The sequence below is a fragment of the Ranitomeya imitator genome, chromosome 6 (assembly GCF_032444005.1).
Source record: "Ranitomeya imitator isolate aRanImi1 chromosome 6, aRanImi1.pri, whole genome shotgun sequence".
NCBI classification, from domain to species: Eukaryota; Metazoa; Chordata; class Amphibia; order Anura; family Dendrobatidae; genus Ranitomeya; species Ranitomeya imitator.
Genome location: NC_091287.1, coordinates 24,130,036 through 24,142,130, shown reverse-complemented (window position 1 = coordinate 24,142,130; position 12,095 = coordinate 24,130,036). Strand labels below are relative to the sequence as shown.

The following is a 12,095-nucleotide window of genomic DNA, read 5'->3' as shown; positions in this document are numbered from 1 at the left end:
TCTGCTGGTGCAGTCACTGTGTACATACATTACATTACTGACCCTGAGTTACACCCTGTACTATACTCCAGAGCTGTGCTCACTATTCTGCTGGTGCAGTCACTTTGTACATACATTACATTACTGATCCTGATTACATCTTATATTATACCCCAGAGCTGTGCTCACTATTCTGCTGGTGCAGTCACTTTTTACATACATTACTGGTCCTGAGTTAAATCCTGTATTATACTCCAGAGATGCACTCAGTATTCTGTTGGTGCAGTCACTGTGTACATACATTACATTACTGATCCTGAGTTACATCCTGTATTATACTCCAGAGCTGCACTCACTATTCTGCTTGTGCAGTCACTGTGTACATACATTACATTACTGATCCTGAGTTACATCCTGTATTATACCCCAGAGCTGCACTCACTATTCTGCTTGTGCAGTCACTGGGTACATATATTTACATTACTGATCCTGAGTTAAATCCTGCATTATACTCCAGAGATGCACTCACTATTCTGCTGGTGCAGTCACTGTGTACTTACAAAACATTACTGATCCTGTACTGATCCTGCGTTACATCCTGCATTATACTCCGGAGCTGCACTCACTATTCTGCTGGTGCAGTCACTGTAAACATACATTACATTACTGATCCTGAGTTAAATCCTGCATTATACCCCAGAGCTGCACTCACTATTCTGCTGGTGCAGTCACTGTAAACATACATTACATTACTGATCCTGAGTTACATCCTGTATTATACTCCAGAGCTGCACTCACTATTCTGCTGGTGCAGTCACTGTGTACATACATTACATTACTGATCCTGAGTTACATCCTGTATTATACTCCAGAGCTGCACTCACTATTCTGCTGGTGCAGTCACTGCGTATATACATTACATTACTGATCCTGAGTTACATCCTGTATTATACCCCAGAGCTGCACTCACTATTCTGCTGGTGCAGTCACTGTGTACATACATTACATTACTGATCCTGCGTTACATCCTGTATTATACTCCAGAGCTGCACTCACTATTCTGCTGGTGCAGTCACTGTGTACATACATTACATTACTGATCCTGATTACATCCTGTGTTATACCCCAGAGCTGCACTCACTATTCTGCTGGTGCTGTCACTGTGTACATACATTATATTGCTGACCCTGAGTTACACCCTGTACTATACTCCAGAGCTGTGCTCACTATTCTGCTGGTGCAGTCACTGTGTACATACATTACATTACTGATCCTGCGTTACATCCTGTATTATACCCCAGAGCTGCACTCACTATTCTGCTGGTGCAGTCACTGTGTACATACATTACATTACTGATCCTGCGTTACATCCTGTATTATACTCCAGAGCTGCACTCACTATTCTGCTGGTGCAGTCACTGTGTACATACATTACATTACTGATCCTGATTACATCCTGTGTTATACCCCAGAGCTGCACTCACTATTCTGCTGGTGCGGTCACTGTGTACATACATTATATTGCTGACCCTGAGTTACACCCTGTACTATACTCCAGAGCTGTGCTCACTATTCTGCTGGTGCAGTCACTGTGTACATACATTACATTACTGATCCTGAGTTACATCCTGTTTTATACTCCAGAGTTGCACTCAGTATTCTGCTGGTGCAGTCACTGTATACATACATTACATTACTGATCCTGAGTTACATCCTGTATTATACTCCAGAGCTGCACTCACTATCCTGCTGGTGCAGTCACTGTGTACATATATTACATTACTGATCCTGAGTTACATCCTGTATTATACCCCAGAGCTGCACTCACTATTCTGCTGGTGCAGTCACTGTAAACATATATTACATTACTGATCCTGAGTTACATCCTGTATTATACCCCAGAGCTGCGCTCACTATTCTGCTGGTGCAGTCACTGTGTACATACATTACATTACTGATCCCGAGTTACATCCTGTATTATACTCCAGAGCTGCACTCACTATTCTGCTGGTGCAGTCACTGTGTACATACATTACATTACTGATCCTGAGTTACATCCTGTATTATACCCCAGAGCTGCACTCACTATTCTGCTGGTGCAGTCACTGTATACATACATTACATTACTGATCCTGAGTTACATCCTGTATTATACCCCAGAGCCGCACTCACAATTCTGCTGGTGCAGTCACTGTGTACATACGTTACATTACTGATCCTGAGTTACATCCTGTATTATACCCCAGAGCTACACTCACTATTCTGCTGGTGCAGTCACTGTATACATACATTACATTACTGATCCTGAGTTACATCCTGTATTATACCCCAGAGCCGCACTCACTATTCTGCTGGTGCAGTCACTGTGTACATACATTACATTACTGATCCTGAGTTACATCCTGTATTATACTCCAGAGCTGCACTCACTATTCTGCTTGTGCAGTCACTGTGTACATACATTACATTACTGACCATATAATGAGAAGAAAAATGATGCAGCACTCACCCTTGCGCTTCTTCCAAGTGTGCTCTTTATTCAGCAAAACATACTATGCATAGTATGAACCGGCATACGCAGTGATCTGTGAGGGAGCGGGAGTGAGGAGAGACCGGACAGTCACTGTGTACATACGTTACATTACTGATCCTGAGTTACATCCTGTATTATACCCCAGAGCTGCACTCACTATTCTGCTGGTGCAGTCACTGCGTATATACATTACATTACTGATCCTGAGTTACATCCTGTATTATACCCCAGAGCTGCACTCACTATTCTGCTGGTGCAGTCACTGTGTACATACATTACATTACTGATCCTGAGTTACATCCTGTATTATACTCCAGAGCTGCACTCACTATTCTGCTGGTGCAGTCACTGTGTACATACATTACATTACTGATCCTGAGTTACATCCTGTATTATACTCCAGAGCTGCACTCACTATTCTGCTGGTGCAGTCACTGTGTACATACATTACATTACTGATCCTGAGTTACATCCTGTATTATACTCCAGAGCTGCACTCACTATTCTGCTGGTGCAGACACTGTGTACATACATTACATTACTGATCCTGAGATACATCCTGTATTATACCCCAGAGCTGCACTCACTATTCTGCTTGTGCAGTCACTGTGTACATACATTACATTACTGATCCTGAGTTACGTCCTGTATTATACTCCAGAGCTGCACTCACTATTCTGCTGGTGCAGACACTGTGTACATACATTACATTACTGATCCTGAGTTACATCCTGTATTATACTCCAGAGCTGCACTCACTATTCTGCTGGTGCAGTCACTGCGTATATACATTACATTACTGATCCTGAGTTACATCCTGTATTATACCCCAGAGCTGCACTCACTATTCTGCTGGTGCAGTCACTGTGTACATACATTACATTACTGATCCTGAGTTACATCCTGTATTATACCCCAGAGCCGCACTCACTATTCTGCTGGTGCAGTCACTGTGTACATACATTACATTACTGATCCCGAGTTACATCCTGTATTATACTCCAGAGCTGCACTCACTATTCTGCTGGTGCAGTCACTGTGTACATGCATGACATTACTGATCCTGAGTTGCATCCTGTATTATACCCCAGAGCTGCACTCACTATTCTGCTGGTGCAGTCACTGTGTACATACATTACATTACTGATCCTGAGTTACATCCTGTATTATACTCCAGAGCTGCACTCACTATTCTGCTGGTGCAGTCACTGTATACATACATTACATTACTGATCCTGAGTTACATCCTGTATTATACCCCAGAGCCGCACTCACTATTCTGCTGGTGCAGTCACTGTGTACATACATTACATTACTGATCCTGAGTTACATCCTGTATTATACTCCAGAGCTGCACTCACTATTCTGCTTGTGCAGTCACTGTGTACATACATTACATTACTGATCCTGAGTTACATCCTGTATTATACTCCAGAGCTGCACTCACTATTCTGCTGGTGCAGTCACTGTGTACATACATTACATTACTGATCCTGAGTTACATCCTGTATTATACTCCAGAGCTGCGCTCACTATTCTGCTGGTGCAGTCACTGTATACATACATTTATTTATAAATGCTGTTCCGATCCTCCATAGCTGTATTCACAGTTCTGCAGTATGTAAATAATGCCGCTATACAATGTGTAACAGAATATAGGTAACAGTATTGTTCCTGACTTCCCTACATCTTTGGCAATCCTCCATGTTGTTTCCCACTATAACCAGTGCTGTGTACAGGATCCTGCGTCGCTGAATTAATCCAGTTCTCTGCTACGTAACATTCCCCGCGATTGTAAATGGAATTGGAGCCGCGCGGTTTATGTTCACTGCTTTGTGCAATTAGCTTAAGCAGTAAAGCCTCCAGCAGGTGCTCACAACGGTTAATAGTAATGCAGCTTAATGAACGAGGATCACAATGACCCATTACCGACCATTACAGAGAGGAAACAATGGGAGGGAACGTACTGAAAACATTGTCTTATTACTGGGACAAAACTGAAAGAGAGCGCAGAAATGAAGCCGACACGGAAACATCACTGCCTGCTACAAATGTAACAATAATAGACAAGTCCTCCTGATAGAAGTAATGCAAACGTCTACACATGTAAAGCGCCATGGAATAAATGGCGCTATAATAATAAATAATAATAATAATACAGGGGGCACCCACAGAGAAGAGAACCCCGAAAATGGGAACATCTCTGCAATCTGGTGCCGAAGTATACGGTGTGACTTTTATATGACACGGCCATCACCACTGCGGGAGACAAGGTTCCTAAGACAATAATTCTGCCCCCCAAAAACTCTGGCATCTATGAAACATTCTGAAAGCAAGCAGAGATAGTGAAATGTATGAGAAACTGGACGTCGAAGCAAATCAGCAATGATAGCTGTAGGTCAGCAAAATGCAATAGTCAAAGGATCGTTGGCTCGATCATCGCTGGTGGAATCATTTTTGGAGCATGGTTACACTCGGCAATTATTGGGATCGACTGCTCCTTCAGGATGGATCTGCAGATCAATGGATCTAGATCTGTTTTCAAGGGAAATTAGATGATTTTTTTAAATTCAGCCTTGGGGGTGAATAGGGGGGATGACACCCTATGTGTCCCATCCTTCATCAGCCATAGTCTTCCTCTGACTGCAGGGAACACTGCCTGTATGTTCTAGATGGTGCCAGCGAGGAAGCAGTGGGGCGTAGCGGACTCCCAGTGAGGGTTTTGGGCGCAGTAGTCAGCACCATGGTCTAGAATCTGAGAAGGAGGCAAGACCAAAGCCCAAGGACCGACCATTGTTTGCATTGGTTTTCTTTGGGTTCATTGGTTTTACTCATAGATCATGAAAATTGTTATGATGCGGTGGTCTAGGAGCAACATGGAACGAGCTCTGAGGGAAGTGGTAACTGTACTGACCGCAGACCCTAAGCTCAACACAACACTAGAAGCAGCCGTGGAATGCTCCTAACTCTCCCTAGGCATCTCGTCACAGCCTAAGAGCTAACTACCCCTGAAGACAGAAGCAGGAAAACTATCTTGCCTCAGAGAAAATCCCCAAAGGATAGATTAGCCCCCCACAAATAATGACTGTGAGTGGAGAGGAAAAAGACATACACAGAATGAAACCAGGATGAGCACAGGAGGTCAGTCTAGCTTGATAGATAGGACAGGATGGGACACTGTGCGGTCAGTATAAAACACTACAAAAATCCACGCAGAGTAAACAAAAAATCTCCACACCTGACTAAAGGTGTGGAGGGTCACTCTGCTTCCCAGAGCTTCCAGCAAGACAGAAAATAATACAAACTGATAATGCTGGACAAACAAAGAAAGCACTGAACGGATAAGTCCACAAACTATGGACAGAAAAAGTAAGCAAAAACTTAACTTTGCTGAACTGGTCAGGATAACAGGGAACTCCAAAAAGATGTGAATCCAACCAGGAACCATTTACAAGTGACACTAGCTGAAGGAACAGCCAGGCTTAAATAGGCGAGAGAGGAGATGATAAGTGGAGGCAGCTGACAACAGCTAACTCCAAGGAGCAGCCATACCACTTGAAACCACAAGAGGGAGCCCAAGAGCAGAACTCACAAAAGTGCCACTTACAGCCACCGGAGGGAGCCCAAGAGCAGAATTCACAACAGAAAATATAACGAAAGGGGAGCTGTCTGCAGGATTCCCCGCCCCAATCTATGCATGTGGCTTTTTCCAAATCAAGCAATAAGTTTATATGGCCAGTCCGTGCCTTTGTTGTAGAAAAATCAGCATTTCAATTGATCTGAAAACGAGACTGCAGAGCTATGGTAGATCTGAAGCCTATGTCACTCCAGCTCTATTCTCCACCCAGCACCACTTCCTCCTGCTTCACTGACATCTCCTTTGCTCAAAGTCACAGCAGCATATAGGTTGTCAGTCAAGCCAAAGGAGGCTGCATGCAAAGTGTTACATGTGCATGTAAATAGTTTGGGGGGATGAAATCCTTCTGACAGATTTCCGTTAACTGCCTGCCCATCATAGTGCCTGCCTGTTACCAGATAGTCCAAGAACTGAATTTGCTGAGGTTGCACGGTGGAATAACCCTTGGGTCCACCCAGGACTGGCCAGCCATCTAATATGTATACTGGTGTCAGGAAAAAGGAATGTGAGTGTTGGATTTTGTCATAGAGAACAATTGTAAAATCCATAAAGAAATCTTTTGAGGGGGACATATCACCCTCACATTGAACATATGAGATTAATTATAACAAGGAGCTGACCACTATTGAAGAAGGACCCCCAGCCGTGAACAGGTAATTACCACAGGGGATCTGATGAGAAACAGCCAACAAGCCTAGGAAATGTATACTCAGAGGCAGTGAAGTACAAGAGCTTACTCTGTTCAAAGGAATCAGCCTTCTCTGTTCAAAGAAATGATCTCAGACTCAATGGAGCCATTGGCCAGTGATGAATATTGGCATTTGTATCGACCTGATATATTTATGGGAGAGATATATATATATCATATGGAAGGGACAAACATAATGCATTCAGTCACATCACATCAGGCCGGCCGAATGTCTCCAACATAATATCACACAGATGGATGATGCTATCCTTGCCATGTTTCATCTTTTTAGAAAGGTAAAATCGTGATAGGGAACATGACGACAGTATCTATCTCCTGGGACCTCCAGGGGTGAAGATACTTTGAAAGTTAGGGATCTCATAAACTTTTTAAAAAAACTAGCACATTCCATGACCAGTCCCCATATGAGCTCACCAAGGGGACGTATGTTGGTATAATCTTGACGTAATAAAAATCAGAGTTTGTGTTTCTGTCTTTTGTCAGTCCGGGGAGATGCAGTTTACTGAAGTTCTGTCCGTTGTCTCTACAGACCAATGCGCACCCCGTCATAAAAGCGAGTGCAAGCCCTGAAACATCAGGTTCAGTACATTTCTTCTGTTTATCCCTTTTATTTATGTTATTGTATACACTGTTTTGTTCCCATTTTGTGTCATCTTCTATATTGTATATAAACACTGGCGGCAGCGGTGGGATCTGCGCTATTACCCCTGGTGTTTTCTCTGACAGATTTCAACATCTCTGACCTTTTCTTCTTATCTGTAGTTTGATAAATAGGAAAACAAGTCTCCACTGCTGCCCCCCGGTATCTGGTATCGTCTGCAGTGCTGACATCACATCAACAGCGCTGCAGCCATTTACTGAGCTCAACAGCTCCACTAGAGTTGACAGCATGAACCACTTAGAGCTTCTGAGCTCAATGATTGGCTCGAGTGCAGTCGACGAGATGTCAGACAATAACAGACACCGGGAGTTGCAGCAAAGACTCAGCGCTGGACCTGGGGAGGATGAGTAAAACTCAGGGAGACAGGAATTTTCCAAAGCCCCTTTACTTAAGATCCTTGGTATGGAGTGACATCACCAATCCATAGCTCTTGTGCAAAACATATGACCCCGATTCATCAAGACCTGCGATGTTCACACAAGTCTTGATGAAGAGGTGTGTTGGAGTCAGAGGCGTCATAAATTGGAGTTGGTAATATCCCGTCCTCCCTCAGCTCAACTTATTTTGATGGAACTGCCCAAGATCGGCGTGAAAATGCCAAAAGTAACAACATTTTTGCACAACTTCACGTGCGAGTTGATGCCAGATTTCTGGTGTAAACATTTGATGAATCGGAGCCAATAAGTCAAGTCTCAGCTTCAACGCTTCCTATATATAAACCTGATCTTAAGGAACATGGATCCTAAGGATCATAAGGAACATGGATCCTAAGGATCATAAGGAACATGGAATTACAAAACCCTGAAGTTTTCTTCCTTCAAATATTCACTTTCTAATCTTTGAGCTTCTGAAGAACATCATAAAACACATCTGGTATCTACTCCAACGCCTCCCGAAGGGAATTCCTCTTAATTACGAAACCCCCAAAATAAATCCCATTCAGCTACAATAGCAAAATCAATAAGGTCTTATATACAGTGATCAATACAAAGGCAATGTGACATTGAGGCGAAGATAAGGAAGCGGAGACAAGCACGAGCGCCTAAAAACCGTACGCGGAAAACCTGGTATTAACTCTTTAATGCAAAAAATAATGGACGGGAACATTTGGCACAAGTCGTTATAAAGTTATGGTGCAAATTACTCAGCTCTGCTACATCAGCATTCAGCCTCTAAATACTAAATGTCAGGTCGGTTTCCTTTTTCTTACCAGTTATTATTCCTCAGTCGGCTGGCACCACGGTAGATCCATGCAGAAGACTATGGCGAAGAACTGTGACACAGTGGGGGCATCAATTAACATCCACTGGGCAGGCCCACTGAAATCTTCAGACATATTAATATCACATCTGTAAGAAGGAAGCCAAGGAAGGGAGACATGAAGAGTTTCTGCAGTGCGACTGTGCGTGGTGGAGGAGGGAGGGGAAGAAGAACAAGGAGGTATGAGGGCAAGGGAAGGAGAAAACAGACTAAGAGGAAGGAGCTCAGGACAAACATCGCCTTTTATCCATTCTACATGAGCTGGAAGGGTTCACATCAGCAGCCATCACAATGTATCAACTGTAAGAATAGAATCTGTCTATGGAACAATAGAGCGATACATTGTAGCAGATTAATGTGTTTGAAAGATCTCCAAATAACCCTCCAATAGCAGAGCAAGGATGGGAAATGTAGGACTAATAGTATGCGTTTGCTTGTATCATATTCTGCAGCACTTTACAGACATCGTCACTGTCCCCTAAATTCAGAAATCAGTATGTTTATGGAGGAAACCTACGCAAACGCAGGGAGAACGTACAGACTCCTTGTATAATACTATATACAGAAAGTTGCCCTCTATCGTGGTAAAGCATGTCAATATGAAATATATGAAATATGAATAGCTGTACGGCTTCTGAATTCTAGAAAAAAATGACACGCTTTGCACACAATTTGGCCAAGTTATGTCTGCCCATCAACCATTGTCAAGGTGGTCTCGTTAAAAAACTGATGGGTACTCCTATGTGTATGAATACCTCTCTTGGACAACTTTTTTGCATATTGTACGTGGAGTTAACATCTCCTAAGTTAGCACCTATTCACACTAGCTTGGATGTGCCAGTCAGTTTTTTGTTATTTTTTTGTTATTCCCTGTTTAATACTGCTCCTATGTACAAGAATATAACTACTATAATACTGCCCCTATGCACAAGAATATAACTACTATAATACTGCTCCTATGTACAAGAATATAACTACTATAATACTGCCCCTATGCACAAGAATACAACTACTATAATACTGCCCCTATGTAAAAGAATATAACTACTATAATGCTACTCCTATGTACAAGAATATAACTACTATAATGCTGCCCCTATGTACAAGAATATAACTACTATAATGCTGCCCCTATGTACAAGAATATAACTACTATAATGCTGCCCCTATGTACAAGAATATATCTACTATAATACTGCCCCCATGTACAAGAATATAACTACTATAACGCTACTCCTATGTACAAGAATATAACTACTATAATACTGCCCCTAGGTACAAGAATATAACTACTGTAATACTGCTCCTATGTACAAGAATATAACTACTATAATACTGCCCCTATATACAAGAATATAACTACTATAATACTGCCCCTATGTACAAGAATATAACTACTATAATACTGCTCCTATGTACAAGAATATAACTACTGTAATACTACTCCTATGTGCAAGAATATAACTACTATAATGCTGCCCCTATGTACAAGAATATAACTACTATAATACTGCTCCTATGTACAAGAATATAACTACTATAATACTGCTCCTATGTACAAGAATATAACTACTATAATACTGCTCCTATGTACAAGAATATAACTACTATAATACTGCTCCTATATACAAGAATATAACTACTATAATGCTACTCCTATGTACAATAATATAACTACTATAATACTGCCCCTATATACAAGAATATAACTACTGTAATACTACTCCTATGTACAAGAATATAACTACTATAATGCTGCCCCTATGTACAAGAATATAACTACTATAGTACTGCTCCTATGTACAAGAATATAACTACTATAATACTGCCCCTATATACAAGAATATAACTACTATAATACTGCCCCTATGTACAAGAATATAACTACTATAATGCTGCCCCTATGTACAAGAATTTAACTACTATAATACTGCTCCTATGTACAAGAATATAACTACTATAATACTGCCCCTATATACAAGAATATAACTACTATAATGCTACTCCTGTGTACAAGAATATAACTACTATAATACTGCCCCTATGTACAAGAATATAACTACTGTAATACTGCTCCAATGTACAAGAATATAACTACTATAATGCTGCCTCTATGTACAAGAATATAATTACTATAATACTGCTCCTATGCATAAGAATATAACTACTATAATACTGCCCCTATGTACAAGAATATAACTACTATAATACTGCTCCTATGTACAAGAATATAACTACTATAATACTGCCCCTATGTACAAGAATATAACTAATATAATACTGTCCCTATATACAAGAATATAACTACTATAATACTGCTCCCTATGTACAAGAATATAACTACGATAATACTGCCCCCTATGTACAAGAGTATAACTACTATAATACTGCTCCCTATATACAAGAATATAACTACTATAATACTGCCCTATGTACAAGAATATAACTACTATAATACTGCCCCTATGTACAAGAATATAACTACTATAATACTGCCCCTATGTACAAGAATATAACTAATATAATACTGTCCCTATATACAAGAATATAACTACTATAATACTGCTCCCTATATGCAAGAATATAACTACTATAATACTGCTCCTATGTACTAGAATATAACTACTATAATACTGCTCCTATGTACTAGAATATAACTACTATAATACTGCCCCTATGTACAAGAATATAACTACTGTAATACTGCTCCAATGTACAAGAATATAACTACTATAATGCTGCCTCTATGTACAAGAATATAATTACTATAATACTGCTCCTATGCATAAGAATATAACTACTATAATACTGCCCCTATGTACAAGAATATAACTACTATAATACTGCTCCTATGTACAAGAATATAACTACTATAATACTGCCCCTATGTACAAGAATAATAATAATAATAATAATTTTATTTATATAGCGCCAACATATTCCGCAGCGCTTTACAAATTATAGAGGGGACTTGTACATACAATAGACATTACAGCATAACAGAAATACAGTTCAAAACAGATACCAAGAGGAGTGAGGGCCCTGCTCGTAAGCTTACAAACTATGAGGAAAAGGGGAGACACGAGAGGTGGATGGTAACAATTGCTATAGTTATTCGGACCAGCCATAGTGTAAGGCTTGGGTGTTCATGTAAAGCTGCATGAACCAGTTAATTAATTTTTTTTTTTTTTTTTTTAGTATAGGCCACACAGGGATCGTTAGGTTAATGCATTGAGGCGGTAGGCCAGTCTGAACAAATGAGTTTTTAGGGCACGCTTAAAACTGTGGGGATTGGGGATTAATCGTATTATCCTAG

The 12,095-nt window shown here is 40.8% G+C and overlaps 1 long non-coding RNA gene across 1 annotated transcript in view; it reads right to left on the bottom strand.

Moving 5' to 3' along the window:
- The window catches only part of LOC138643545 (uncharacterized), a 207,328-nt gene extending 198,335 nt beyond the window's left edge, over positions 1-8,993 (bottom strand). Inside the window, exon 1 of the long non-coding RNA XR_011314176.1 lies at positions 8,730-8,993. This is a non-coding gene — a long non-coding RNA (uncharacterized lncRNA). The remainder of the gene's footprint in view (positions 1-8,729) is intronic.
- Between the last annotated feature and the right edge of the window lie 3,102 nt (positions 8,994-12,095).